The 24,615-nt window shown below is 41.1% G+C and overlaps 1 long non-coding RNA gene across 1 annotated transcript in view; it reads right to left on the reverse strand.

Moving 5' to 3' along the window:
- LOC501003 (similar to PGC7) overlaps window positions 1–24,615 on the reverse strand; it is a 65,564-nt gene that overhangs the window by 23,419 nt on the left and 17,530 nt on the right. The window contains exons 10-22 of the long non-coding RNA NR_175005.1: window positions 23,021–23,085; window positions 22,178–22,202; window positions 19,639–19,746; window positions 15,924–15,985; window positions 15,272–15,296; window positions 12,864–12,977; window positions 12,497–12,568; window positions 8,568–8,626; window positions 7,739–7,763; window positions 5,188–5,289; window positions 4,884–4,934; window positions 2,990–3,054; window positions 2,194–2,218 (exon numbers count right to left, since the gene is read on the reverse strand). This is a non-coding gene — a long non-coding RNA (similar to PGC7). The remainder of the gene's footprint in view (window positions 1–2,193; window positions 2,219–2,989; window positions 3,055–4,883; window positions 4,935–5,187; window positions 5,290–7,738; window positions 7,764–8,567; window positions 8,627–12,496; window positions 12,569–12,863; window positions 12,978–15,271; window positions 15,297–15,923; window positions 15,986–19,638; window positions 19,747–22,177; window positions 22,203–23,020; window positions 23,086–24,615) is intronic.

The raw sequence follows: 24,615 nt of genomic DNA on the forward strand, positions 1-24,615 counted from the left end.
CAGAGAGAGAGTATGTATGATGCCACAATGCCAGGTCATCGGGCAATGGTTGTTTCTTCTTTATTCTTCACATAACATGATGTTTTACAGTTTGTGCACAGCATATAATATCGCCGAAAGGAAAGGGCGTTGTTGTTAAGAGATCATCTTTACTTCTTACTTTTGTCTGAGGCATTGTAATAGTAACCTTACTAGAAAGGACAAAATTATCTGACAGAAAATTGATAGGGATAGATGGTCCACTTTTCCAATCCTGATTTTGAATGGCCTTCAAAAACTGGCCATTTCCTTTTGAAGAAGTGATATGAGGAACCAGGTTAGTTCAAATGGGTAGCATTTGTTCACCACTGTTTAGCCCTCTCTGTGGCCTCTTCATGTAAATTTCTAATGATCAGGCAACCACACTAGGAGAGGACCTCAAAATGATTCTGATTCCAAGTTAGTTTAACCCACTTGGCACATAATGGCTGAACAAAAACAGATACTCCCCTCGCCCCTTCAATCAACAAACCTTGCATAAATCCTCAATCTAAACTGACATGCCAAGAATTCTGGTGATTTAATGGACTAGATCTGTTCATATTACTTACTTAGTAGCAATAGACCTCAGCACCGTCAATGTTTCCTGGACTAAACTGCCTAAGAGAAGGCAGTGACTTTAGTAGCTCAAAGTATGCAGCTGCCCTTGCTTACTCTTTGCTCAGAGTCCAGTCTCTGCTCTACAAAATCTTCAATCCACACTGTATCCATAAACAAGAAACATAGTCCCATTCCCTTAACCAAGCCCTCCTTCCCTAATGCCTCAGTAAATAGCCACACCTTAAGGAAAAGGGCATCTTAGAAATGATGACCCTCCAAAGCTGACAGCATGGATCCGTTGACTGCATGGGCTCTCCTCAATCTTACTTACTATCCAATGTGGGGACTGACCATCTTTGAGTGCAAGTACTTTTGAAGGACAGAGTCTAGATTGGCTTGAACATTTATGGTCAAAAGAATGGCTGAGACCAAATTAATAACTTCAGGGATGACTGGAGTTCTTAGTGGGCAAGCCCTGAACTGTGTGGATTTTGGACTCACAGTAACAGGTTCTATTGTGCTGAAATGTTTCATCAATTCTTTCTAGAACCAGTCACACTGAAGTGAAGCCCAGTCCTGGCACACATGTACCGCGTATTCTGATGAACCGTTTCCTATGTTGGAGGGCTATGACTTACAAGGAGGTGGACTTTTTCTTTTTCTTTTCATGGTGGTGATGGTAATTGCTGTTTTAGGGAAGGGTAGTTATCACAACCTGGACTATTGAGAAAATGCCTAAGACTGAAGATGACATTAAATTCCTGACCATCCTGCATCTCCTTCTGGAATGCTAGGATTACAAAATTATGTGCTAACACCCTAGTTTCTGTGCTATCAATCTAGTGTTGCATATCAGTCTCTGGGCTTCACACATATCAGCATGGTATTCCAATAGCTGAGCTAAACCAAACCAAACCAAAACAAAACAAAGTGCCCTATATCGATACACCTGGGTTATCTGCTGTAGCCTGAAGCACAGAAGATACCTTTAGTTTTTGACCACTGGAACTACCACAGTAGTGTTTGGGTTCTCTGGAGGTAAAGCATATTCCAGGTATATGCTAGAAAACTGAGATTTCTATATAATGTCTATACATATCTTTATAGAATGAGAGGCAGAGGTTATAAGCTGAAATGTGATGTTTATCCCAGATGTCTGGGAAACACATTTAGCTCTCTCATACTCCCTAGCAATCCACCTTGGTCACTTATCTCCCTCTCCTAGTTGGTTCTCCTTTAGCATGGTTTGCTAAGAAATTAATTTACCATACATGGCTGTGATAAGCTCTGACCTAATTAATTTAGCAAATGGATGAACTCTGATTTCTTTCATTGACAAAACTAATGTTGGAAATTGGTTTGGAAAGTTAAGAGAAACACACACAGCCATGTCATTATACACAAAATCCCAAGGCAGCTAAGGGGACCAAGATAACTATAGACTCATAACCATGATTTGTCACGTAGAATATCAGTTGTGATCTTAAACTATACTCTAAATCCTCCTTGCCAGCAATTTGCTCTGAAAACACCAGGGAACCAGACAAAGACAAGAAGTAAGGGCAGAGTTCTTATCTACAGTGTGTCCTAAGAAAGCCACTCCAGAATACGTACAGCATCTCCTTGTACTCGATCGGACCTGCAATTTAAAGAAAACACTCTTAGGTCCAGATCGTAGTGAATTGTGTTTGCACAGGTCTTTGGTTCTCTTGTTTTATTGGAGAACTAATAAAGAATATGTATTGTTCTGTTTGATGCTGTCACAAAATACCTGAGTCTAGGTAGTGTGTAAAAAAAAAAAAAGCAAGTATTTTCTCACTTATGCCTATCAAGCATGATCAGGCAAATCTATATCTTTGTCCTCTACAAAAGGGATTCCCAAAAGCTACATTAAAACTTGGCAGAGAAACATTGACAATCTGATCTTGTGAGATGAATTTCTTCAAAGGAGTGCCTCTTCCTCCTAATTATCTGCTCTAACTTCGTGCTTTAAAGAACTTATCATCTTAGTGTCCCTCAATGAACATCAGAAACTTTTACCACATCAATATTTAAGGAAACTCATTCCAAGTGCGCTAACCTTAGAAGTCCTCAGAGGGAAGTCAAGAGAATAGACGCAGAAAAAAAGTAGCTTTTCATATACCACATGCCTGTCAACTCTTCTATATGTTTTAATCTAAACAGGTAACTGTCAGAAGAGCTTCCTGACACACTCTGTGGAACCTGACACAATTCACAGTCTTCTCTCATGCTGTATCATGCCATGGGTGACTTAGCATAATTCCCCCTCTTCCTAGGAATATCTGCTCTCTAACTCATCAGCATTATTACTCAAATGTGGTAGCTATACATAAATAAAGGAATCATGGAACTAATGTTCCTATCTTAGGAAAAGAGGAGGCCATCTTACCTTAATCAGTGACAATTTGTCATTCTGTTCTTGTGAGGCCTTCATTTGGTTCCGCTTATACTTCACTAGAGGACACAAAATGACTTTGAGCTCATAGTACTGCTTGATATATACTGAGGCTTCTTCTCCTTTTTTTTTTTTTTGGTTCTTTTTTTTTTTTCAGAGCTGGGGACCGAACCCAGGGCCTTGCGCTTCCTAGGCAAGCGCTCTACCACTGAGCTAAATCCCCAACCCCGAGGCTTCTTCTCTTGATATGGACAATGGTATATGGATCGAGTCTATATGCCTAGCTGTAGGCATAATGTTATTGTGCATTGTGTAATGATTATCCTTGAATTATTCAATTGCTGGTATCTGTGTCCCCATATCTGACTGCAATCCAGACATGCCATTATAATGCTTATTCTAAGTATCTCCTGTCTCAATGTTGCAAAAACATTGCTCCCCAATTATCCCCAGATTGGCCAATAAAAAGCTGATCAGCCAGTGACTGAGCAGCAGAGAGAATAGGGCTGAACTTCTGATCACAGTGAGGAGAGGGGGACAGAAAGAGAGGAAGAGAGACTTTGTCTCTAAGAGAGGGTCCAGAAGACACCATGGGAATGCATCTGGAGCAGACAGATCCAGATCAATACTAAAATGCAGGTATCTTGGGCATATTGGCTGGGAGGTAGCCAGATTACCTTGGAGAATTAGATTAATAATTTCTCAGTTATTGTGCTATAAATCTTATTAAGTAAGTCTAATAGTCTGTGTCTCAATAATTTGGGATCTAGTGGGTTAAAGAAAAGTTGCTACTTACATATGTGCACTAGCACCTAGCCTTGATGGATAGACTTAAGAAACAAAGTTAGGCTTCTCCTATACTATGCCATAGATGGAAAGCAAAAGAAAGCAAAAGAAGACCTGAAGAATCGATAAGGAAAAACAGCATTTTTCCTCAAAATTATATAAAATAATTCTCCTTAGATTGGATAAACGGAAATAAATGTTAAGATTAGATGATAGATTTCTATCATTTCTTCGGGTCATTTTAATAAAGAAAATTAACATTTCTGGAGATCTGGATTTTTTTTATCCACCACAGATCAAGACTAGCTACCGCATTCATTAATGATATATAATTTTTAATTACTTTCATTATTGTTATTATACCTGTGCATGTACATGAAGTGTACGTTAGAGCACATGTCACGGCACGTGTGTGGGAGTCACAAGACAACTTGGAGGAAACGGTTCTCTCCTTTCCCCTCTATGTAGGTTCCAGGAATCAAGGTCATCAGGTCACAGTTACAAAAGGCAAGCACATTTACCAATGGCGCCATTTCACAGACCAAACAGACAATTTCAATCTTGACAGAGTGCACATTGTTCTAGAAAAGGGAGTGTACTAAGAAGCACATGATGTAATGATGCTGAAGTATTCACTCTTTGCTGTACAGTGATAGCTTCTTGGGTGGAGACACTAGAATTTCCCTTTACAATAGCACCAATTGTATTGGCTGTGTAAAGCATCTGTCGTGGTGCAAACCAGCAAACTGATATAAAAGTAAGGGAGAGTGGCGATTTGGTCCCTGCTGAACACTGAGGTTTGCTAACACAGTTCCCGCTCATTTACATGTCTTCCTCACCATAATAGAATGCTTGAGTTGGAAGCCAGAGTAAACACTTCCTGCATTAAAATGCTTCGTGTCAGCTTATTACATCAAAAAACAAAAGCCACTGACATAGGATGATTTCACGAGAAGGTCTTATCATCACTTCTGCCCACTGGAGAATCTTCTGAATTGGCTTTCTCTTTCTCTGCCTCCCAAGCAGAAGGAACAACATAGTTACTCCTAGACTCTGGAATCTGACCAGAAATGCCATTGCTTGCCATGGCTGCATTACTTACTTCTCCCACTAGTCAAGTTGCCCTCAGTGCTGTCGTCCATGCCATGGATATCTGGAAGACAGTCAATGGGGAGAGTGACTCACAGGTTGGTGTCTGCGGTAGGTGAAGCCAGGCCTCCTCGCACAAGGACACACGCCATCCAGTGAGAACCACGATAGGTGTGGATCACAGTTGTACAAATGAGTGGGGGAAATGGACGGTTGTGTTAAGAACACTGCAAAACGTCCTCATTCTTTTCCCGGAGGAGGTGCAGTCTCTCCTCTATCATGAATAACTCAAACTAATGATTGAATTTCCACTGTACCGTTTGTGGTGCAGGCCTTTTCTGTCGTATAGAGGACTATTATTTCAGGATCTTTCTGGGAACTGATCTCTTCAAAACCCAGTCTTTTCAGGATTGCAGAAACTGTAATGCATTCGCAACAACAACAAAAACTAGGTCAGCTGAACTGCATTAAAGATAGGAAGCCTAATAGTAGCTGTGTTGAAACACCGCACGTATCTGATTCAGAATTCTCCAAGATGGCAGGCACCAATGACCACTTATTGTATGTAGGACAGGTCAGTCCTTACATAATTAAGCTCTTGATTCATGTGCATGAGATAGTGTCCACAGAAGAGTAGTGTAGCATGGTGATCAGCACACAAATCTCTTTAGGAATCATGTGAATGCAGTGAAATGTGGGCTAGTCCTCAGTTCTGCTTTCTTATTGACAGCACTACAATTGCCGAAGCACTCACAGTAAGGTTAATGAGTCTAAAAATGCAAATGAATATTCCAAATTAGCTATCATGAGAGGGTTGGAAAAAATAACATCCCTTCCCTTCAGTTGGCACACCTTGCTTAAGACCTCCAACTCACTGGACATAGAGGATTTAATGAACTGTGCCTGTGCAAACACATTTTTGGTGACAACTGCCCTCAACGATGTCTGTAATGCCTAAACAAAACAAACAAGGAACAGAAGCCCCACTAATCCAAAGTTTACACCTTCTCTGGTGTACTGGCTGGTTTTGTGTGTCAACTTGACACAAGTTAGAATCATCAGAGGAGGAGGAGCCTCAGTTGAGAAAATGCCTCCATGAGATCCAGCGGTAAGACATTTTCTCAATTAATGATCAATGGTGGTGGTAGCAGGGGACCCAGACATGGTGGGCAGTGCCATCCCTGGCCTAGTCATCCTGGGTTCTATAAGAAAGCAGGCTGAGCAAACCAGTGAGCAGGCTCTGCATCATCTCTTGCCTCCATGTTGCAGCCCTGCCTGAGTTCTTGTCCTGACTTCCTCCTATGATCTGTAAGCCAAATAAAACCTTTCCTACCCAACTTACTTTTTTGTCATGATATTTTATGTCAGCAAATAGACACTCTAACTGTGACATCTAGTCACTGGTTCCTCAACAAAGTCCAGTTAGCAATCTAACTCTCTTCTCCACAGACCATCCAATGGCAGGGTACACACAGTCCTACCTACCTTAAATAAAAACCTTGGCTAACGCCTGTACACACAAACATGCCCTGAGCCACAGTCATTTTAGAAACGACCATATCTCGTGCTGACTGGACAATCTAGAGTGCATAGACTCTCTGTGTTCTCACTCACAGTCAATATGGGAACTGACCAGAAGTGAGGGCAAATACTTCTGAGGGACAGAGTCTAAGACATCTGGAAAACTTAAAAGAATGACTGGGACCAGTGTTGACTGGAGTTCTTAGTAGACAGAAAGCCTATACCAGTGTGTAGCTCTTGGAGTCATGGGAATAGTTTCTAATTATGTTAAAGCATTTCCCCAGGTCCTTTGGGATTGACTCATGTTGAAGGAAAACCAAATTCTAATACACATTCACCATGTTTTCTGATGTTGACTATCCTATTTTCAGAATGATATGGCTAGGAACAGATGTGTTCCTTTATTTGCTGCTGTTGATGATATTGTGGTGGTGGTGGTGGTGGTGGTGGTGGTGGTGGTGGTGGTGGTGGTGTGGTAATAATAATTAATGTTTTCAGGAATTGTCTCATGGCTCAGCCCAGGATGGTCAGGAAGTGCCCAAGACTGAAGACGATATTAAACTCAACTTCTTTGAATACCTTCTGGAATATTAGGACTACAAACCTACATGCCAACACCCTTGTTTCTCTAATATTGAGCATCAAACCTTGCTCATGACAGTCTGATATTCCAACAACAGAGCTAAAAACAAACAGAAAACCCAGCACACTTGAGCTTCCTCTATCTTTCTCAGTTGTGAATATCTGAAGCCTGATACATAGAAATGACCTTCAGGTTCTTCCACTGGAGCATCCGTGATGTAACTTGAGTTCTTGATAGGCTAGACTTGTTTGGGGTTTATTGTAAAGAGCTATGACTCTTCTGTTTTGACTACCCATGTTTTGATGAGTTTATAGATGAAAGTTATAACTAGGAATGTCACTTTCATGCCATATGTCTGGGAACACATATGTCTATCCACTTTAATCAAGGTTAGTTCTTCTGTAGCAGGGCATGCTGAGAAATGATTCCACCATTCACATCTCTGATCTTTGACTAAAAAATGTAGGAAAAGCATGGTCTCTCACTCTTGCTCATTTACAAAGTTGGCTAAAAATTCTATTGAGCAAATTGGGTTATCTTTGGGGAGAACACATAAATCAAATCTCACAGCAACTAGCGTAAAATAGGGAATGATAGACAAATGATCATGGTGTATCTCTTGGGGTATCACTGTGGTTTTAAGCTAAATTCACAACCTTATTGCCAGAAGATTGCTCTGAAATAGTGGAGAACAAGACAAAGACAAGTATGGGCACTGTTCTTATCTACAGCATGTCCTAAGAAAGTCATTCCAGAATACGTACTGCATCTCCACCTCCTTGACCGGACCTGAAATTTAGAGAAAACACTCTTAGGCCCAGTTCTTACTGAGTTATGTTTGCACGGGTCTTTAGTTTTTACAGTGACTCAGGGAAGTGGTAAATAGGACTGGGAAGAACACCCAAGTCAAGGATTCTATATTAGTCTGTTGTGTGATACTCTTTCAAAACACCTGAGACTGGGTAATGTGTGAAGAAAATAAGTATCTTTTACACTTTTGCCCATTTAGCCCAGATCAGGCAAACTTATCCCTTTGTCCCCTGCTAAGAGTTTCCTCAAAGCTACTTTGAAACATAGTAGAGAAACATTATGACAACCTGGTGCTGTGAGATGAGTCCCTTCTAGGGAGTGTCTCTGCAGCCCAATTATCTACTCTGACTTCATCCTTCAAAGGTCTCACTGCCTCAATGTCCCTTAATGGGCATCAGAATCTTCTGACATATCAATATTTGGGGAAACTCATTCCACCTGTGTTAACTTTAGGAGACCCCGGCAGAAAGACAAGAGGACAGTTGTAGAAGAAACAGGAACTTTTCCTGTACAATAGCCTGTCAACTTCTTACACATGTTTTCAACTAAAAAGGAAAATGTTTGCAGAAGAAGCACTTCCTGACATGCACTATGGAACCTGACAAGATTTATACTTTCCTCTCATGCTGTGTCATATCATGGGTGACCTTTGTCCTCTTCCTATGCAAATACTCTAATACCCAGAGTGGGTGAGCAGTTTTATTTCTGAGATGCGAGAGCCAGAAAAATAAAGTATATCACATGAGTAACCTTTCTATCTGAGGAAAAAGAAAGCCATCTTACCTCAGCCGGTGGTGGTATTGCCTCTCTTTGTGAGGCCTTCATTTGTTCCTTGTGCGATTCTACAGGAACAGAAAGAACTTTCAGCTCATGACAACACTTGTCATGGTCAGAGTTATTAACTCGGTATGCATAATGGACTATGGATGTGGTCTATACTAGAAGAACTATGGTTGTCCTTCTAAGCCATGGGAATTAAAGCAATATCAAATCGGTATGACATTTTGGATCAGTATTAAGGTTGATTTTTAATCCCTGCTTGTCACAAATTAGAATCACATGAGTAGGAAGCCTCATCGAGAATTGTCTCGATTGCCTTAATTAATGCCAGAAGATCTGCCTGGCGTTATTAGGAGGCCTCTTCTGAGAACAGTCTAGATAAAAAGGCACATGGCAGGAGGAAGGTATTCTGCAGTGTGCTGGCGGCATGGCTCCTCAGTTGCCACCTTGTGGATGTGCCTTGGTGACGCTGCTGTTGATTCCCAACCTGATAATAGAACCAGTGTTTCCAGGCCAAACTGGATGAATGGCTCCCCAGGAACTTTTATATGTATATATGAAAATGAAGCTATGTTTTATACATACATACATACATACATACATACATACATACATACATACATACATACACACACATTTACATATATATGTATATGTATATATATATATATATATATAACATTGTGGTACCATATGAGTGGCTTAGAAAAAGAGAAATTGTAAAAATGAATTTCTCTAAGGGGCTTGGTGGTGGCTATAGTTGGTCATCCCACTAGATAGAACCAAGGGTTTCTAAAGACTCCTTTGGTAGTGTGGAAAAGTAAGCCAGTAAAACATGGTTTTTCCATGGTCTCTGCTCCAGTTCCTGCCTCCTGATTCCTGTTTGAGCTCCAGTCATGTGTTCTCTCTATGATGAACTGTTACCTAGAAGTATAAGCTAAATAAACCCTTTCCATCCCAAGTTGCTTTTGGCATTAGTGGGGAAAAAAAACCCTAGGACAACTGTGTAAACACTGCAATAAGTGTTATGTTACATTACAGATTTCTATAATTTCTTCAGACCATTTTCAAGTCAAGAAAAATGACACTACTTTCTAAGTATCCACAATATGTATTTTAACCACCACAGACCAATGCTAATATATCCTATATTCATTAGCTATATATGACTTTAGGTTTTAAATTACTTTTATTGAGGGCTAGAGATACAGCTTAGTGATTAAGAGCACTGATTGCTCTTCCAGAGGTCCTGAGTTGAATTCCCAGCAACCACATGGCGGGGCTCAACCATCTGTAATGAGATCCGATGCCCTCTTTTGGTGTGTCTGAGGACAGCTACAGTGTATTCATAGGTATAAAATAAATAAATCTTTTTAAAAATTACTTTCATTATTACTGTTGTTACTATTATTGTGCATATACGTGCATATTATGTGTATTGTGGGTGGTACATGTCCTAATGTGTGTGAGAGTCAGAAAAGAACTTTGGGGAGTTGTTTCTCCCCTTCATTTTCATATGGGTTCTTGGAATCAAACTGAGGTCATCAGCCTTGGAAGGCAAACATGTTTACCTAGTCAGCCATCTTGTCAACCTTAACAGGTAGGATTATAATTTTAGCATGCACACTGTTCAAGGTATATGAATGTATCATCCAGGAGATGTAATGATAATCAAGTATTCACTCATTGATATGCAATATCTTATTGAGTAGTGCAACATTGATATCATTACATTTTGAAAATAGCTACAAAGCACGTCATTTATTTCTCCCTCTGGTTTCCCTTTACTGTGCCATGACTTTTTTTTTTTTTGGTTCTTTTTTTCAGGGCTGGGGACTGAACCCAGGGCCTTGCGCTTCCTAGGTAAGCGCTCTACCACTGAGCTAAATCCCCAGCCCCTGTGCCATGACTTTTATTCATTGTGTGAAGCAGCTGCAGGTTCATCCAGCCAACTCACACTAAATGGAGGAAGGGTAGAGATGTGGCACCCATGGGCCACTGAGGATTGATAAGGGAACTCCACATGAAACTTCTCACAGGGATGAGCCATCACATTAACAGTGAACAGCCACTCTATTTTATGTCACTCTCTCAGAGTGTTCAGTTCACAGAGCTACAGAACTTGTAAGGTCACAGTCACATTGACTTTGAACGTTACTAAAAGGTATCCCCATTCTTTCCCCATTTCAGGGGAAAGGAGTGACCCAGTACTCACAGTGTGAGCATCACAAATGCTAAGACTCCACAATCCTTGTCTCATTTGGTTATTCCTATGGGCTTTGAGCATCATGACAATGGTGAACTTTGACATTTCAGTAGCAAATAACGCTCTGGGCTAGTTTGCTTTGGATTCACCTTATCATGCATATTTCTACAGGCTTCGGAAATTTACACATAAGATGACCTGTGTGGTAGAGTGGCTAATGACCAGAAAGCCTGAATTCTGAGCACAGGTCGAATGAGAACCTGAGAATTTACAGCCACATACTGATTCTCAGCTTGGCCCTTTCACCTAAGAGCATTTGACTCCATGCGGGGCACTCATGTCATGACTGAAGGACACATGTCTGTTCTGTGGGTGTGTGATCTAATGGGTACAGGAGTGTGGTGTAGGTGCTCTGACAGAGCACTGCAGTGATTGGTATTCTGTGAGTTATCTCTGCTTATCCTGGATAATACTAATTTTAGTTTCACACTGATTTCGGGTTTAGCAGAATTACATAAAAGTTTAAAAATAACTCCTGTGTTGTCAAGAGTATCTATTCTTAAAGTCATTCTAGCACTGTTCCAACAGAAGGTTCCAGTTGCCGAAGGTCCACAGATTTCCTTTTGAATGAAATGAACCTCAGAACATAGGATGGATTAACATTATATATTATGATTCCCAGTATTGTAAAATAAAGAAAAACTTCCATTTTACATTATTTTTTTTTTGGTTCTTTTTTTTTTCGGAGCTGGGGACCGAACCCAGGGCCTTGCGCTTCCTAGGCAAGCGCTCTACCACTGAGCTAAATCCCCAACCCCCCCATTTTACATTATTAAGGCCTCACACATATGAGGGCTACTCCTTCTAGATGTGTGCCAATTGATGAAGGTTTGCAAAGCAAGCATTTTATCAAACGAGATGCCCTTGGCCCTCAAAAACTTATTAAAAGGGACATGTGAATCATTATTCTTTCATGATAGATTGATTTTTTTATACAACAAATAAATTTACGTGCCCCTGGGCAATATTTTTTTAGGATTCCAAAGATTGTTTGGATGTATGTTCATTCTGACTTGACCTGTTCCATAAACATGTTTCCTGTAATTGTAGCATGTAAGAAATAACTGAAATGATTAATGAAAGCTATTGGAAACAAGGAGGTCGAGAAAATGGGATATGGTTTACTAACATACATGAAAACCACTAAATTTTTGACCACACAACATAGTCATTTCTTTCTACTTGGAACTTACTGTCTTCCTTTGTGGAAAGAGGATGACAGAGAAGTAATAAAGGAAAGTGGGTCCTTGGATTTCTACCACGGCTCCACCTTATAGCATGTGCTGTGTGTCATGGTTTGGGTCTGCACATGATGCTACCCCAGGAGAACACGGAAGCTTTGGGATATGGGGCCAATGCTGAGCTAGTGAGTTATGAGGGGCCAACCTTCAGGTTCTGGGGCCCAAGCCCACTTCTGCTTATTGTGTTTCTTCCTCCGTGTGGATGCAAAGGGACAAAGTGGTCTCCTACAAACAAGGTCACCCGCGCCTTCCCTGCCAGTGCCAGGTCAAACATGACAGAAAACACTCTCTTCCTTTAATGCTTCTTCTTAGGTCGTAGCAAGGAGGAAAACAACGAAACAGAATAATCTGGTGAGAGTTGCATCATGGCTTCTGTCTGTCTGGAAAGCCCTCACACTGCATCCAACCAGGACACCATGACCTACCAGAAATGCGGTCTTTGTTTTTCAAGCGGTTATGACTAGAGAAGCCGGAGTTGTCATCACCGTCACCTCTGTCTGAAAGAGAGCCAAGGGATAGAGAGACTCACACAGAGTGCCTATCGTAGATGAAGCCACACTGCCTCACACAAGAACCAGCTCGTCTTTTCTTTGGTTCCTTATCATGTAATCAGAACCAAAAGAGGTATTTAAATGTGGTGTTGAGTTCTGTGGTTGCAGTTCTACTGGTGGGCTAGGGAAATGAACAATTCCCATAGTAAACTACTGCGAGCTATCTTTATCCTTTTTATGTGGGGATACAATGTACTCTACAGCTACTGATAAAACTGTAATTACTGAATTTCCACAGTACCGACTTTAGTCCCATGGGCCTTTTCTGCTGCAGTCACAGTCAATGGTACAGGTCTTCTAATGTGGATGAAGGAAATGGAGCAGTGAATCCCAAGTTTCTTCATCATATCAGTAACTGGAATGCATGCACAACAAAAAGAGTTAGGTCCACAGAATCCATTAGAGACAATCAAGAAACTAAAAATTGTTCTGTGTTTAACACTTTGATCTTGTTGCTGACTTGCAAGCACACTCCTCTGATTCAGAATGTCACCTCTGGAAAAAACATGGAAATCTGTGTCCATTTAATAGATAGGTCATGGTCAGTGTAGGTGAGGTCTCAACCCACATGGACGAGACGGTATCAACAGAGCATTGTGACTGTGTGGGATGGCCAGCATCCCCATCACTCTCAGAGCCATGGGAACACATTGAAATCTGTGCAACTGTGTGGTTCTGCATTCTTGATATAAAGCACTCCAGCTTCCTACGGACGCACCCTAACCCTAAGGAAGCTAAGCAGGCAACTGAAGAAAAAGCCCCTAACAGCAAACACTGGAGGCACAAAGGTGCTCTATGGTGTTGCTGATGCCAGAGAATGGGCTGGATGGTAATGGTTAGAACCACAGACCGTATTTGGTTGGCTTCAGGGAGGGGGGTATGCTTGTTTCTTTCATAAAGAGTTCACAGACATAGCAATATTACCTTCACAGAAAGGCATTAGACAGGGTAGGAGGCACCCGACACCTCCTACTTCCAACATGAATTGACGTGAAGGCACTGTACTAGTTACCTACTAATGTCGCTGAAAAAACAACAAAGCAAAGCAAGCAAGCAAAAACAAATATGGCTGTTCCACTTTTCAATCCCTGCTACAAGAAGTCACCATTCCTCCCAAAGAAGTAGTGTGAGAGACCATAGGGTGTGGCATTCCTCCAGTACAACCTCACGTGGTTAGCTCCTCTCAGGGTCTCTCAGGTTTGTCTTACAGCCTCGCCTGACTGGGAAAGGCCAGCAACTGAAGATGAGAGTGAGCTCCTGATAATCCCAGATCCCCTTCTAGAGTGCTAGGTTAACAAACCTATGTATGCCCGTCACACTCGATGCACCATTGAATATCAAACCCAGAGATCCCTGAGTGAAAGTCTGGTATTCCAATGACAGAGCAAAAACACAAACAAAACCACGAACCTGGCACACCATAGCTTTCTGCATTTCACAGTTCTGAATGAATGACTGCCACTTGATCCCCAGCTGCTAGCTGTGGTTTCTGAAGCAGACAAGGAACTTCTCATGTCTTCTACAGACAGGATTGTTTCTGGGTACAGGCTGGAATGCCAAAGGGATCCTTGCAAAATGACAGCTCGTGTCTCCATGGGGAAATACGTTGATTTTATAACTAAAAAATGTCACTTTCATACCAAATATCTGGGGACACATTTTGCTCTGTATTCCCTAGCTGTCCACCTGGACACTCACCTCCTGTCCTGGATGGTGCTTCTGTAGCAGGGTATACTGGAAAATGAATCCACCATACGTGGCTGTGATGAACTTTTAACTAAGGAATGCAGGGAAAGCAGGGTCTCTGATATTTTTCATTGACAAAACTGACATGAATAATTAGAATATCTTTTTGGGAGAAAGCACAAAGACATTTTCTGATACGGGAAATCCCAAGGTGAACGAGGGAACTACATACACGTGACCATGATGTGTCTCTTCAGATAATCAATGAATTGCCTAAATTCACAAATTCAGCACCATCATGTTGCTTTGAAAAGAATGAGAAACCAATACGACCCCACAGAGACAGTGGCAGCATCCACAGGTTCAAGCCAGACAAGTTCACATGCCAGGAGGGGGAAGTGAACAGGGGCTCCCATCGCTAACAAGAATCTGTCTGCAACTGACAACCACTCACAAAGGAAAAATTAGCTTTCTCCAGTGGAGCCTCAATGGATATATAAACCACACTCCAGGTATGCCCTATGCCCAACAGTGGACCCAACACAAAACAACATTTTTCTAGACTGCCTTTTGTCTCATATTGTTTAACTCTATCTTAATAATCTTTTATATATTTTGTATATTATGGTTTCTGATTCTGTGTTTCTATGGTGTGTGTGTGTGTGTGTGTGTGTGTGTGTGTGTGTGTTTCTTGTGCTTTTTCTTTGTTTTATTTACTTATTTTTATTCTTTTTTTCATGCCTGTTTGTTTTCTAAGGAGTGTGTGAAAAGGGTATGGAGTTAGATGGGTGGGGGTACAGAGGAGAGCTGTAAGGAAATGGGAGAGGGAAACATGACATTTTTCAAAAATGAAATAAATTTGTTTATAAACAAACACAGAGTGGAGAACCAGACAAAGACAACAAATAAGTGTACTGTTCTTATCTACAATGTGTCCTGAGAAAGCCATTCCAGAATACGTACTGCATCTGCACTTCCTTGACCGGACCTGAAATTTAGAGAAAACACTCTTAGGCCCAGTTCTTACTGAGTTATGTTTGCACAGGTCTTTAGTTTTTACAGTGACTCAGGGAAGTGGTAAATAGGACTGGGAAGAACACCCAAGTCAAGGATTCTATATTAGTCTGTTGGGTGATACTCTTTCAAAACACCTGAGACTGGGTAGTGTGTGAAGAAAATAAGTATCTTTTACACTTTTGCCCATTTAGCCCAGATCAGGCAAACTTATCCCTTTGTCCCCTGCTAAGAGTTTCCTCAAAGCTACTTTGAAACATAGTAGAGAAACATTATGACAACCTGGTGCTGTGAGATGAGTCCCTTCTAAGGAGTGTCTCTGCAGCCCAATTATCTACTCTGACTTCATCCTTCAAAGGTCTCACTGCCTCAATGTCCCTTAATGGACATCAGAATCTTCTGACATATCAATATTTGGGGAAACTCACTCCATTTGTGCTAGGTTAGGAGACCCGGGCAGAAAGACAAGAAGACAGTTGTAGAAGAAATAGAACTTTTCCTGTACAATAGCTTGTCAGCTTCTTAAACATGTTTTCACGTAAACTAGAAATTATATCATAAAATAACCTTTTTATCTGAGAAAAAGGAAAGGCTATCGTACCTCAGCCAATGGTGGTCTTACTTCTTTTCCTGAGGCCTTCATTTGCTCCTCCCTGTGCAAATCTAGGAGGACAGGAAAAACTTTCAGCTCATGACCTCACTTGTCATGGACAAGGGGTCTTATGTTGGCATTGACAGTGACATATGGATTTAGTCTATATGCCTTGCCTTAGTGCATATAGCTAACAAACATGGTTGAAGTACTTCAAGTCCTCAAGAGAAATGAGGAAGAAATGTTGTTCTCCTAAATAAGAGGAGCCAAAAAGCATATAGAATTTAAATCTTGAAAATGTACACATTGTTCAAGAAAAAGTAAAGTAGTATCAGGCACATTATGTAATGACACTAAATTATTCACTCTTTGATACATAATACCTTATTGATGAATGCAAGATACTGATATTTTTACATTTTGAAAACTGTCCACCACACATTGTTTTTTTTCTCCTGCTAATTTTTCTTTACTGGGTCATCCTTTGTATTCCTTCTATGAGGTGGATGTCCAGGTTCAGTCCCCCCAAATCACCTTAAGGCTGAGAATTTTGATCATCTGTCCCCAGATCTTTAGTTGCTTCAGCAACAGGGACATTGGTACAGGAGATGGACTCTTGTACAATGGTTAAGGTTCTCATAGCCTAAACATAAACACAGGTCAGCAGTTTGGAGCCTCAGCCTCAGGGCCACACGCCTGCCTCCCTCCTTGGGAACACGCTGACCTAGGGTCTACTCATCACCATGCCTCTCCAGCTCGATCCAAGCAGTATACATCACAGTAAAGAAGCCAACAGTACAGGTATCTGTATTGTTCCTGAGTGATGTAGTGGGCGGAACATATGTGCAGTAAATGTTCAGAAGAGTTGTTAGTAAAATGTACTACTGTAGACATTGTCCCCAACATACTTTACAGATTCACAAAGACCCTAGAGTCAATTCTCTTATATATTTGGTTGTGAGCCTAGCCTTTAACGGCTGAGCCATCTCTCCAGCCCCCTAGAGCCAATTCTCAAGCTACTGTTCTCAGATATATCCTTGTTTATCCCAAAAGTATTCATTTCAATACTTTAAAACAGACTTTTGTTGCTCAGAAACAGATACAACTTTAGAATTTATTCCTGTGTTGGCCCAACTGCATGGTCAGCATCCACTCGCTAAAGTAAATCCCTGTCACTCTTCGGAAAGTTCCAATCACCTGACTAGCCAGAAGATCCTGCTCGAATGCAATGAACTGTAAAAGATGGGTTAGGCTGCCAGTATTTGTTTATATGTCTAGTACTCTTAAACTTAGAAAGTCCACTATCTTATATTACAACTGCCTCAGAAATATGTTCATGTCTCCCCTGAGCTATTGGTCAAGCCATGGGAAAGACTGTATGCTTGAATGCAAGCACTTTATCTGCTGGGCCAGCCACTTAATCAGAAAGAAGGATATAAAGATATAGGAACAAATCATTCCCAGTGAAAAACTGATCTTACACAGCAAATGAAGTCTTTCCATTTGCTTTCTACACCATTAGACATGCACAATAATCTTAAGTTACACAGATGTCTGCCTGATATACTTTCATTTTATCTAACTTCCCTGGTGTCCAAGCAGATTCCCTATATCAGCCGTGTGGTTTCAGCAAAAGGCAGTGCACAGGAAATCACTAAAACACTTATTATTGAAAGCACGGGCAAGATAAGGACACAGGAAAGTAAGCAGACTTCGGAACAATTGCCAAGATTATGACAAACTATATTAACTCTTGATCAGATGGCATGGTCATTTCTTTGTGTGCAGAACACACTCTATTCCTCTCTGAAAGGATGACAAAGGGGTTAAAAATAAGAAAACAGGTTCTTGTATTTTTACCTCGAGTTCAGATTATGTGATATGAAATGGTCAATCTACAGAAAGGTCAAAAACCACATAATGTGTGTTCTGGCTTGATTATAAATGCCCTCCCCAGAGCCTCATGTGCTTGAACACTTGGTCACCAGCCAAGGGTACTGCATAAGAAAGGATGTAGGAAATGGAGAATCTCTGGAAAAATGAGTCACTGGGGAAGACTTTAGACTAACTGTATGTACTCTCTGCTTCCTGAATACAGATGCAGTGCGACCAGCCAGCCCCATACACCTACTGCGACATTTTCCTTCCAGAAAGATACCCTTGTCCTAAAGCCAAAATAAACCCTTACTCTGTTAAAATATGTTTTCCTGCTGTGTGGTCACAGAAATAAGAAAAGCGACTAAACGTGATGATTGGGTCACAGAGGCTCCCTATTGCTTCCAGCCATTTGGAAATCCTCAAATTGACTTCCTCTCTCCTTTTGCCTCCCAAGCAGGAGGAACAGCCTGACTGCTGCTCTACCCTCTCATTGGATCTGACCAGGAGGGCCAGCCAACACCTTCCATGGTCTTTGCCATTCAAGCTGGCCTCAGGAAAAAAACGAACAACAAAACCCTCATTTTCAGTGTTGCCATCATTCATGACATTAATGTCTGGAAGCAAGTCTGTGGAGAGTGACTTAAATCCTACCGTCTGTAGTAGGTGAAGCCACACTGCCCACACAGGAGCCAGCTCAGCTTTCCTTCCGTTCATATCACTCAAGGGGAACCACAGTAACCATTGAAATACATTGTTAAGCTCTATGGTTGCAATTCTACTGATGAGCTACGGAAACAAACACTTTGCACATAAAAATATGCAAGATATTCTTAGTATTTTTAAAGAGAGATATAGTATGGTGAAGGTCGTGGAGCCTTAAGGAGACAGCCTTGCTGAATGAAGGATGTTACTGGAGGTTTGAAGAGTTCTTAATCTCACCCTATCTCCAGCTCATTCTCTCTCTTTCCTGTTTCTGGTTGAACGTGGGACTTCTTAGAATAAATATGTAAACACGACCTGTTTAGCCTATTTGATGATACTTTATGTATATGATTTCAGGGTCAATATGTATGACAGGGTCAGGGGGAGGGGGAGCGCATCTTCGAAGACTATTTCCCTGGTTCTCAGTATTCTCCAGTTGTCTGTATTTCTTTTTCTATGGGTGGGGCTCAGTGAGATTCTCCTCCATATTAGCATGTCTGTTGGTGTTTGTACTTCGGGTCTTGTGTGGGCAGCCATACCGTTGAGGGATCATTGATGACGTTTCCCTGCCATTTTTCTGGGAGCAGATCTCCTGGTCTTCTGACTCTTACAACTTTTCTACACCTTCTCCATTGATGTTTCCTGGACCTTAGATACAGGAGTTGTGTTGTGTGTGTATCAACTGAGGCTTGGCACCCTCTGGAGAATTTTTCAAATTGAACTCAATGCATTTTGGTCATGCATTTGGTCAAGGCATGGTCATAAGCCTACAGAGGCCAGAAGTGGAATGCGGTGGAGGATCATAGGCTCCTATAATTGAGGCCTTGTTCCCTGGAAGTTGATGCTGTTTGGAAAAGTTGTGGAATGTTTAGGAAGTGGAGCGTTGCTGGGGAAAGTACACCACTGTGGGCAGGCTTCGAGAGTTCACGGCCTCACCCAGCTTCCAGTTTGCCCTTTTCAGTTCGTCTTGGCTTTCATCACCATGTTTGACATGGATCCCTGTGTGATCCAAACGCAACATGAACTCTTTCATGAGCTGCTTTTGGTCCTAGTGTATTACCACAGCAACAGGAAAGTAAGTAATACAAGTGTTGCCACCAGGGACTACTAAGAAATCAAAGTACGTATTGAACATCAACAGTACCTTCACTAGCACCACAGGCCTTTTCTGCCACTGCCACAGTCGCTGTTTCAGGTCTGACACTGGAGGACTCGGTGGGCCTAAGTCCCAGTCTTCTCAGTATAGCACTAACTGGAATGCGTTCACAACAAAGAGGGGTCAGCTCAATAGAATTTAAAAAAAAAAAAAACAATAACCAGAAAAAGTACAACTGTTCTGTGTATAACATTTGATCTCAATAGTGACTTTCGAGCACACTCATCTGATACAGAGTGTTACTTCTTAAATATCACAACATCAGGGTCCATTTTAAATATCACAACTATGGCATGGTAAGGTCTCAATTCATGAAGTATTTGACAGAGAAGCAATGTGACTCGGCGTGTGAGATATCCATTAAGATCCATGTAAACCAAGTGAGACTGACACAAGTACTGGCTACACCATTGTTGGTGCTACGACACTCTATTGCCCTAGCACTTACATTAAGCCTGATGACTCTTAGAAAGCAAATGAACATAAATCCTTAAAGGATAGTGGTAGGTCTACAGGCTGCTCTGTGGTGTTTGCTGAATGCTAAGGCTAATCAGCTGTGGTTGGGTCCAGCTTCAGACCAGTAGGCTACTCTCTTCATTCTTCACCTAACCATGATGTTTTACAATCTGTGAAGACTGGATAATATCACATCCAGATAGGGAAGTGGGTAAGAGGCTGCCTTCGTACCACGTGACATGGTTGCCCCGAGAGAAAAAGACAGAACAGGGATGGGTGTTCTACTTCTTTTTTTTAGTTCCTAATTTAAATACTAACCATTTTCTCCAAAAGAAGTGATAAGAGGGAGTTTGGTTAGTTTAAGTGTCTTTGTTTCCATAACGATGCTTACCATACAATGACCACACAATGACTCAGACTCCACGCCATTCTAATATGGCTGTTATATTACAGTGTAGGGGGACAGACTTTCCCTTCTATTTATATATTCTGGATAAGCCTTCAAACTGAATGAACAAGACAAGGAGTCTGGTGATTTGGTGATTTAACGGATGTGTCTGTGCACATCACTTTTTAGATGACAACTGTCATCAACACTGTCGTGAAGTCTGAACTAAGAAAAGTTCCAGAGGAGGACAGAGCCTTCACTAGGTCTGTGTGCACCTCCCCTGCTCCTTCTTCCTCAGCAAGGTTCAGTTTCTACACTACAAACTCGACTGTCCACAGTCCAATCCTGAGCAAGATACACAGTCCTACCTGCCTTTAACAACAACAATCCGTAGTGGACGTCAACTTATAGATGTGCCCTCAGTCACAAGGCGTATTGAAAATAGTGACATAAAATCATACGGTTTGATGAATGTATACATCCACTGAGAATATTGGCTTCCCACACTCTCATATTAGCCAACATGGAAACAGCACCAGTGAGGGGAAGTAAACTTCAGGCAGAAAGTGTAACTCATCTTGAAAAGAAGTACGGTCAAAATAAAGAGACCATGTTAATAACTTAGTGGCCTTGAGTCCTGAGATGTGTGGCTCTTTGGACTTAAATTACATCATCTACAGTGCTAAGGCACTGGCCTAGCATAAGCCATGTAGAAGCAAAATCCAATGATGACACCTGTCCGTCACGTTTTCTGGTGTAGCGTCTCCTATTGTCAAAATCAACTTGCCGAGAAGCAGAAAGGTTTTTATTTTCCTGGGTTGTGTGGGTTATCGTTGTTTCTGGTGGCTGTTTTACTCTTCTCAGAGTCTCATGTCACAACCTGGGATGACCAGGAAAAGCCTCAGACTGATCACCACGCGTTCCTCTCTATAGTGCTGGGATTACAAGACTGTGCATCAACTCCCCAAGGTACTCAGTGCTGAGGATCAAACCCAATGCTTTCTGCATGGTAGCCTAGTTTTCTGTAAGCTAAACACCAGAGCCAGCCTGGGACCTCTCTAGCTTTTAAACTCATATCTCCAGCATAATGCAGGGATGCTGTCTCAGCCTTGACCACTGAGACAGCTAAGTTCACTGTATGTTGGAATTATTCTGGAAAGCTAGGGTTCCTCCATAATTTCTACCCAAATCTTGATAGAATAAAAGGCACAGTTTATAGCTTGCAATGTCACGTTTACACCTCCTATCTGGAAACACAGTTTGTTCTTGTACTCCCTGGCTAACCCTCTGGGTCACCTGCCTCCCTGTCCTGGTAGGTTCGTCTTTAGTAGGATATGTGCTGAGAAAAGAGTCCATCGGGGATGTCCGTGGTGAGCTACACACTAATATGGGGAAAGCGAACTCTTAATTTTTTTCATTGACAAAATTAACATTGGAAATTGGCTGGAAAATCAAGGTGTTTGGGGAAGGAAACATATGCAATTGTCTGTTACACAATCTCAAGGTGACTAATATAAATGATAGAACTAAAAGCATGTGACTTTGATTGTGTCTCTTGGAATATCAGTTGTAAACAAAGCCTGGTATCCTCATTTCTCTTAGGTAACTCTGAAAACAGTGGTGCAGTAAGTGCTTAATTCTTATCTCCAGCATGTCTTAAGAAAGCCGTTCTAGAATACATACGGTATCTGCGCTTCCTTGACTGGACCTGAAATTCAGAGAAGACACTCTTAAGCTCAGATCATATTGAGTTATGTTTGTCTTTAGTTCTTCTAGTGACTTTGGGCAGTGGTAAACAGGACTTGGAAGAGTGGCCAAGTAAGAGATTCCGCATTAGTCTTATTGTGTGATACCCTTACAAAACACATGAGGCTGAGTACTGTGTAAAAAAAAAAGTATTTTTTCACATTTCTGCCCATTTAGCTCAGATGAGGCCATCTTACCTCTTTGTCCCATACCGAGAGTTTCCTTAAGGGTTTGTTGGCACATGGCAGAGAACTATTATGACAACCTGGTATTGTGAGATGAATTAAGGGTTGCTTCTGGGTCTGGATTATTTACCCTAACTTCATGCTTTAAAGGTCTCAATGCCTCAATGTCTTTATAATGGACATTAAAATACTTTACCACATCAATATCTGGGGAAATACATTCCAACTGTCTTAATCTTAGAAATCTCCTGAAGAAAGATAAGAGAACACTTAGAAAGAAACAAACTTTCCATGGGCAATGTGTGCCAACTTTTGGGTGAAAATCATTCATTTTAATCTAGACCAAAAAAAAAAAAACTTGTCAGAAGAAAGGCTCCCTTAAAACAATCTGCAGAATCTGGTACTGCAGATTTTCATACTTAGCCCTCCATCAAGAATGACTTGATCCAGTTCCAGTTCCTCCTTTTACTAGAAAATTCTTGAATACCTGTAGTGTAGGTTATCAGTTTTATCACTCACCTGTGATAAAATGGAATATAGAGGAATCCTAAAACTTACCTTTCAGTGTCTTAGAAAAAGGAAAAGGATATTTTACCTTAATTGGCAATGGATTTTTCTCCTTTTCTTGGGGAATCTTCATCTGGTGTTTATCAGACAACCCTGGAAGCACACAAAGTAGGTCTGAGCTCACGGTACCACTTACTGCTTAACAGGGGCTCTTGGCTTGGTGTGGACAGAGTTCTATGGATTTAATCTAAACATTTAGGCTTAATGCACATAATTCACTAATAAATATGGCTGTGTTGATAGGTGAACACACTCTTGGCTGGGGAAAAAAATTAAGAGAAGTCCTCAAGAAATTGAAAGGAAAGCTTGCCTATTTATATGTGACTCTAAAGCTGTCTGAAAATATTTCATTGAGGAGACAATGAAGTAAATGTTTATGATAGGTTTCTACTACTTCTTCAAACCATTTTGAAATCAGGGCAGCTGGTACTTTTATCTAAGTATCTGTCAGACTTCTTTTAATTCCATTGGCCAGCATCTAGATTCCTCATTCATTAACTGTATGTGATTTTTAGTTATATATAATTTTAATATTGTATGTGTGTGTAAGAGTGTAAATGAAGTGTGTGTTTGTGCATGATATATATTATGTGAGTCCAGAAGACAACTTTGTGGAATTTCTTTTCTCCTTCATTGTTTACATGAGATCTGGAAATCAAACACAGGTAGTCATGTTGGATACTTTTTGTTTTGTTTATTTTGTTTTGTTTTAATGTCTATCTGAGTGCCTGTATGTATGTGCACCATTTCCATGCCTGATGACATCACAGGTTAGCATAGGACATTTGATGCCCTGAAGCTGAAGGAACAAATGTCCATGAGAATTCGATATAGGCTCTAAAAAACTGAACTTGGGTCTTCTGGGAGAGTGGCAAACATTTCTGACTGATGTGCAAATACTCTCCAGTCCCTGAAATATTCATTTTATATACAATTATGACTAATTTAAAAAGTCAAAAAACTGATAGTATTAAATTTTGAAAGTAGCCACTAGAGCTGCTAAAACACCTCGTGCGTCTTTTCCACCGTGGTGGAATGATCCCCTTGAGCTATAAGCCAGGATCTTACCAAGCTTTTGGTCAGGTGTTTTGGCAGCAATAGAAAAGCAACTAATACACAATGGTCTAGTCATTGACTCTGTCCATTTGGAAGACCTTTAGTTGCTGTTCTCTCTTCCTCGACTACCCAAGCAAAGAAATAACCCAACTGCCCCCAGACCTTTTCATCGGATCAGACTAAGAATGCCAATATCTACCACTACCATGGCCATTGCTTTGAAGGCTATTTATACCTAAGTAATTTTCACCCTCTTCCATATCGAATCTGGAAGAGTCAGCGGAGAGTCTATAGCCATGCCTGTCATAGGTGAAGCCACACTGCCTCACAGGAACCAGCTCAGCTTTCCTTCACTTCATGTCGTGCAATCAGAACCAAAACAAGTGTTTAAATGTTTTCACATTGTGGGCTGAACTTGCACAGGTAAGCCAGAAAAATACGGCAAGACACAGCCATTCTTTTCACAAAGATATAGTATAATCACAATACTATTAATAAGAAGCTGACTGCAGGATTCCCATAGCATCAGTAGGGCTGCATGACTTTTCTGCTTTATTCTCTATCACA

The sequence above is a fragment of the Rattus norvegicus genome, chromosome 8 (genome assembly GCF_036323735.1).
Source record: "Rattus norvegicus strain BN/NHsdMcwi chromosome 8, GRCr8, whole genome shotgun sequence".
In the NCBI taxonomy this organism is placed as follows: domain Eukaryota; kingdom Metazoa; phylum Chordata; class Mammalia; order Rodentia; family Muridae; genus Rattus; species Rattus norvegicus.